Source organism: Perognathus longimembris, chromosome 16, assembly GCF_023159225.1.
Source record: "Perognathus longimembris pacificus isolate PPM17 chromosome 16, ASM2315922v1, whole genome shotgun sequence".
NCBI lineage: Eukaryota > Metazoa > Chordata > Mammalia > Rodentia > Heteromyidae > Perognathus > Perognathus longimembris.
In genome coordinates, this window is record NC_063176.1 from 8,849,653 (window position 1) to 8,856,306 (window position 6,654).

Below are 6,654 nucleotides of genomic sequence, written 5' to 3' on the forward strand. Positions count from 1 at the left end.
GAACCTATGAACTGATCAGTTGGCAGCATAAACTGAGAGAAAGTGGTTATCAGTGAGAACCCTGAGCCTTTATCTAGAAAATGCTGCTTTAGTCATTATACTAAGAGCTGAAACAAAACACAGAGCAACCATGTAGCAATATTAAAAGTGTGGAGATCTATGAGAAATCAGTAGCCTATTGCTACAAACCTTTCTCCAAGCACAAAATTAGGCAGTTCCAGGGAGCTGTCACATGAGGGTGTGAAAAACTGTTTAAAAAACAGACAACAGATTCATTAATTCAGAAACACATTCAACATAAATTCGTTCCTTAGAAATACATCCCTTGGTTAATGGCTATGCTTCTGTCAGAGGACATGTGCACAATTTTGCGTGCATTTGTTTATGTGCACATGTTCAGGCTTAGTCAGATAAAAATAATGTTTCTAAATTCCCAGTGCAATCCATCATTATCCTGGAATGATACAGTATTTGGAATGCTCATAAGAAGAGCAATAATGAAGTAAAAAAAAAATACCCATCCTTTCTTTTCAATTGTCATATTCATTTGCTTTACAGTGACCTCATAACAAGTCGAAGGAGAATATTTAAGACAGAAAAACAGACATTATTCTATAGCATTGGTGATTAAGACTTTTGGGGGCTCAGTCTCTCCAATAACACTGTTTTCTTCAATATGTTAAAAATTCCTCCTGAATTAGTATAATTTTATAGAATCTCATCACATCTATACTTCCATCATTCCTTATATGCAAACATCTCATAGTCTGAATGCTGATAGACTGTCAGCCTAATCCTACCGCTGTAATCACAGCAAACAAAATTCATGGCCCATCCAATAGCCAATCCTTTATTCCTTGCTTATAGATGCTAATTTCCTTGGGATAGAAAACAATGTGTTCTGTACCAGAAAAATGAATCATTTGTACTAAGCCAACTGTAGTATTCATTTATCTTTCCAGTTCTAGAAGTAATCAAGTGAACAATTTCTGTGAAAGAGGAAAAGGGTTTAGGAAAAATGATCTTCTCTCACATAAATGGAGAAAAGAATGACAAGCCATTCCTCCTCTGTTCTTCCAGATTACAAAACAGTTTACTTAGGATGCATTGCTTAGCGTGCCATCACTTAGAATAGAAAACAGATGCAATTGGGTTTCTCATTGGAACTAGTTACATACCTACTGCACATCAGACACACCTATATCATTTAAGACATTTTTCAAGTAGCCTGTTACAAAAACTCAGACCAAAGTAATTTGTTCTCTTTCATTATGTTTAAAAAGCTGTGAATGACTAAAGTAAAACTTTTCTTCACCAGGTTAACTAGTTATAATAGTATAATTTGAGAATTTCAAATATTTAATTTGGCATACCACTTGTTTTCTAGCTGAATATGCTATTGTCAATGCCACTATTTCCTATTCATTTACATCACATGGCTCTTCTCACTTCATGGAAATAAATTTGAATCTGCTATGTTGTAAATTTCACAAGAGGAAGAGCAATGGTTGGTGTGGTGCATCACTCAGATAACACTTTTCAGATGAAAGATACTTCATCTCTTGCTTTCTCTTATAGCTGCAGGCTAGCAGCTCACAACTGAGTATCAATCTTGGTCAAAGGGAGCTGGTTCTCCAAAGTTTCCTCCATCACTAGAGGGCAGCTTGAATCCATTAATTTATTGGACATCTCAGAGGAACCATCCCTAGTTAGGTGATTTCAGGACTAAGTGTGAGGCAAGGGGGACCCACTGAAACCTCTGTTGCTGTGATAGCAAAGTTAATTTCTGGAAAGTAAGTGACTCTCTGTCTCTCTCTCTCAATCTGTCTCTCTCTGTCTCTCTGTCTGCCTGTCTGTCTGTCTGTCTCTTTTATACGATCTCACAGCTAAGAGTTACCATAAAATTACTAGATTAAAACACCAGAAACAGACTCCATACCTATCTCTCTCTTAGTCCAGGCTAACTTGTACAAAATACTCAAAAATGTCATTTTTCTCTTGGAAATGTTTAGGGACACCATGACATGAGGCTCCAGAGTTCTCCATAGATCTTTTTTGAATAGGACCATTTTTATTCGCAGCTTCTACAGAAATTATTTTTTATCCATGTTTGGGCTGTTGATTTCACTTCCTTATGTACTGTTTTAATAAACAGTGCATTTATTTATAAATAAAGTCTTGTGGAGTCAACTTTCTCCTGACTATAAAAAATTAACTAAGGTATAACTTTTAAAAATTACAACTTTATTTATTTATTTTATATGGATCTGGAGGTTCCAACCCATACTTTCTTAGCCATGTAGGCTTTGGCGTTTCAAGGGTAGCACATTATGGCAGGAGTATACTTTATTAGTCAAGAAAAATAGGTGAAAGAGAATGAGCTTGAGTTCTACAATTCTCATTGTGATTATGCCCCCACTGGTATAAATCTCCCTCTGGAATCTACATACAAAAAGTTTTCCATATCTCAATATTACTTCCATGGTTTCCAAGCCTTCAATACATACACATTTGCATGACAATCGATATTCAAACTATAGAAGTCACATTGACAGATTCTCCATGAGTATGAAAGTTTAAGAACACTATTCAACCCAGTACTATGGTTAATAAAAATATGTTGAGATCATGGAAATATCATTTGGAATCACATAACTCTAAAACCATTTAACTAACTTTCTCAGCGAAGCGGACGAAGCAACTGTTAATAATCTCTTTTCTTAACAATTTTGCTTAATAATCTCTTTTCTGAAGGAAAGGTATTGCGGTCTCTATGTTAATACTAAGACATATTTTAGGTTTTATTCTAAAAGAAGACACCTGAAGTGATGATTTAGCAGGGCATATATGGAAATCTTTACTATGTGGAAGAATAAATGGAAAAATCAATTTTATGAATACATTCACAGAATAATTGACATCTATAACAAAAACCTAAATTCAATTGAAGGTAGGAGAACATTTATGATTCTAAAGGCATCACTTAACATTGAGGCATTAGCGTGATCAACCAAACATAGGCATACAATACATCCCGTGCTCGCCTCCATCCCTACCATTTTTTAGTCTCTTACAGCAGAGGTTCCTGGCTTTAAGATTTGTTGCCCTTGTGCCAGTGGTCTTTGTGAAAATATCGGGTTTTGTTATAGGTCTGTATGAGAACAGATCTCCTTCTTTCCCAGATGATAATGTTGGCATTGAAACATGAGGTGGCCTCATAGGTTACAAATCAAATTCCAATGCCAGTTGGACTGCCGAGTCATGAGACAGTCTTCCTGAAGAGAAATGAACTGGCATGTTGTGTGCAGGCCAGGCTGCCAATACTCTTGTCTTATTTCTATGTACTATTGTAGGTGATTTTATTATAATGTGTGACTGGTCACCAAGAGATTACACTCCCTTTCATACTCATTCAACTGCAAAGAATAAAAGAAAGAAAAAATATTCGTACTGTCACTCTGCATACACCTTGGAACTTAGCTATGCTAAGGCATTAGCATATAACCAAAAACTAAAAGAATCATTTATGGTTATCTGTAATAGCACTCATCCATTTATTCACTTATTCATTGTCTTAATTATATGCCTACTACCAGGTAGAACAGTATGTAAAGATGTTAAAGTGCTTCTTAAAATTTAGTTATAGTAAAGTAACAAATTTTATTTTATACAAATTTTAGCATATTTCTTTTCATGTACAGAACACTATTAGACTGCTTTATTAATCTGTGTTGGGTTAAAATTAAAAGAAAATTAAAATATGTGTGTGCATGTGTGTGTAGTTAATTAGTTAGCAATTTAATATACAGGAAGATTTCCCCCCCAAAAAAACAAAAATAACTTATCTGTATCATAGTACCGGCTAGTTAAATTTCAACTGAGCTTTCAGAAAACTCCACTTCATTATCCATTTTAAAGAAAATTTCCTTTGGCTGTGTTAACCTACGCCTGCTATTACTGTAACTGATCTTAGTACCTAGATAGTGTATGTACGTGTATTGGAACTAGGGAAGGTAAAGAGAATGCCAAAATCAAGAGACAAAGGATAAAAAGACAGAGCATTGCAATAGCGATACTTACAAAACCATTTTGGTGTAAACCACTGTACAACTCATGGGGCCGGAGGGAAGTGGGGAGAGGGGAGATGGAGAAAAATAAGAGAGGAGGTAATAAGTTGGATAAGAAATGTACTTGTCTTACATATGAAACTGTATCCCCTCTGTACTTCACTTTGACAATAAAGAAGAAAAAAGAGAAATGTCCACCCAGAGTAGATAAACCATCTGTTCCTTAAAACTTAAGGCCTTCCTTAGAAATTCAAATATGTGTTGGTTCCATTTATCTATTTTCTTTACATTTTATGTTGTTACAGAGATTGTATGTCATATCCCATTCAATTTGTTCCATACTATAAAAAATAATCCAAAATAATTTAGCTGATGAACAGACCAATTTGTTAATTAGCATGGTAGATTATCATAATATGACAGCGAATGTAAAATAGAAGTAACATACAATGTTAATTTATTGTCAGTGTCAAGAAAAACAAGATGCTTAATTCCTACAAAGAAATCCTGTGTAGAAATATCCACGTATATCATAAATTCCTTGTAGCTTGATTTTGCTGATTTTTCACATTAAGACACAGTTAGAAAGAAGGTCATTTAAGAAGACTGCCACTCCCAGAAGTCTCAGGAGGGCACAATAGATCAAAGAGACCATGCCTTTTGTGTCCCTACAGGACAGAAGGATACTTCAAACTAGTCCACGGAAAAGCTGAAAACTAATTTTTCTCTGAATGTTTGGGTGCACAATGAAGAGTCCAAGTGTGAGGTGGCCGAAGTGAATATGCTCGATTCAGAAAAGCATCTATTGACAATTGAAAAGGCAAACTCGTCTTCTTTTACGAAGGAACATCAAATGGAACTTGGCAGATACCTCGAAATCAGGAGAATACGAGAAACATGTGGAAATCCCCATCTCGGCATATGAAAACAGCACGGATGAACTAGAGACTAATGTAAGCCTTGCCAAAGAAGAGCCTGACACAAATCTCTGGCTCCAATAAAGGAAGGAAGGGTGAAACTTCTAAGAAAAGCAATAGGAATTTACACCAGCGTCGTCAAAACAGAGTTCACCCAGGGAATGATCTTGTCCACAGAGAACGGAGAGTAGGTAAACCCTCTGGGGGTAGCCAGCCCTGACAACTGAGGTGTTCAAGGCTAAGCCTGGCTCCTTCAAAATCCCAGCCCAAACCCACTAATGTCCTAATCCTTGCTTGTAAGATAACCCTTAGAGAAACCTTCATGATGTCACCAGAGGAGATTCCAGCCTTTAACACATGCTCCTGCAGTGTTCCAAGTTGACAAAGGTGGGAAGTTCATTATGGTAGGTGGCAGCCCACCTGGGGAATTGACTTCTCCGGTGCGTGGTGAGAAGCATAATGTGATGACATGGAGCTTTAAGACGTGTCTAGGTAGGAATTTCACCACCATCCCTTTGACTTTCCTTAACAAGAATGGAGAGACAGCTGTGGTGCTTGGAAGGCTGTGGCATCCTGGTCCCTGAGGCAGAGCCCATGCGCAGGGCTGTCAGTGGTACTCCTTGGAGGGCATTGGACCTGTGCTGTATGTTGTTTTAGGGCCAGAATCGGGGACTACAGCCTGCTCAGCGCTCATTCTCGCCCGCTCCTGATGAGGTCTGTGATTTCAAAGGATTGCATCACCTCAACTGCCAATTTGTCCCTGGGGCCCTCCCGTCTACACATACCTTGTGTTTGTGCATGTCTTCTACCCGGTGGGATCCAAGAGCGATCCTTTTTTATATGCACATAGGCTACATAAATACAAATTCTTTTTTTTTTTTTTTTTGGCCAGTCCTGGGCCTTGGACTCAGGGCCTGAGCACTGTCCCTGGCTTCTTCCCGTTCAAGGCTAGCACTCTGCCACTTGAGCCACAACGCCGCTTCTGGCCGGGGATATGGCCTAGTGGCAAGAGTGCTTGCCTCGGATACACGAGGCCCTAGGTTCGATTCCCCAGCACCACATATACAGAAAATGGCCAGAAGCGGCGTTGTGGCTCAAGTGGCAGAGTGCTAGCCTTGAGCGGGAAGAAGCCAGGGACAGTGCTCAGGCCCTGAGTCCAAGGCCCAGGACTGGCCAAAAAAAAAAAAAGTCATTAAAAAAAAAAACATTAAGAAGCATTATTATCTTTCACTCATGTAAATTAAAAAAAAAAAAACACATACAAAAGTAGGAAAAAGAAGTTAGACCTTCCCTTGATAAGAATCAATAGAGAGTTCCTCAGTTGCATTTATTGTTTGTCTATATATTATCACCAGTCGAAAAATGCACATGTGTACCACCTTCAAAGTGAGATCAATTTGTCACATATATGTGGATGTGTCCTCAGGGTAAATCTTTGTTCACACTTCCTAACCTATAACCATGCAAATCCTTTCCAGTTCAGTCTACAAAAGGCCTCTCTCTCTCTCTCTCTCTCTCTCTCTCTCTCTCTTTTTCTTTCTCTTTGATGATGATAATGCATCATAGGTAACAGCAAGGACAAAAGGAAAAGCAGAGGATACAAAATAATGGACTCTAATTCAGAACAGACTATTAACTTCTTCAGTTGAATGGAGCAGTATGAAAATCTA

At 37.9% G+C, this 6,654-nt stretch overlaps 1 pseudogene; it reads left to right on the forward strand.

The window, feature by feature from the left end:
- The window catches only part of LOC125365030, a 154,274-nt pseudogene extending 148,706 nt beyond the window's left edge, over positions 1-5,568 (forward strand).
- Positions 5,569-6,654: the final 1,086 nt, after the last annotated feature.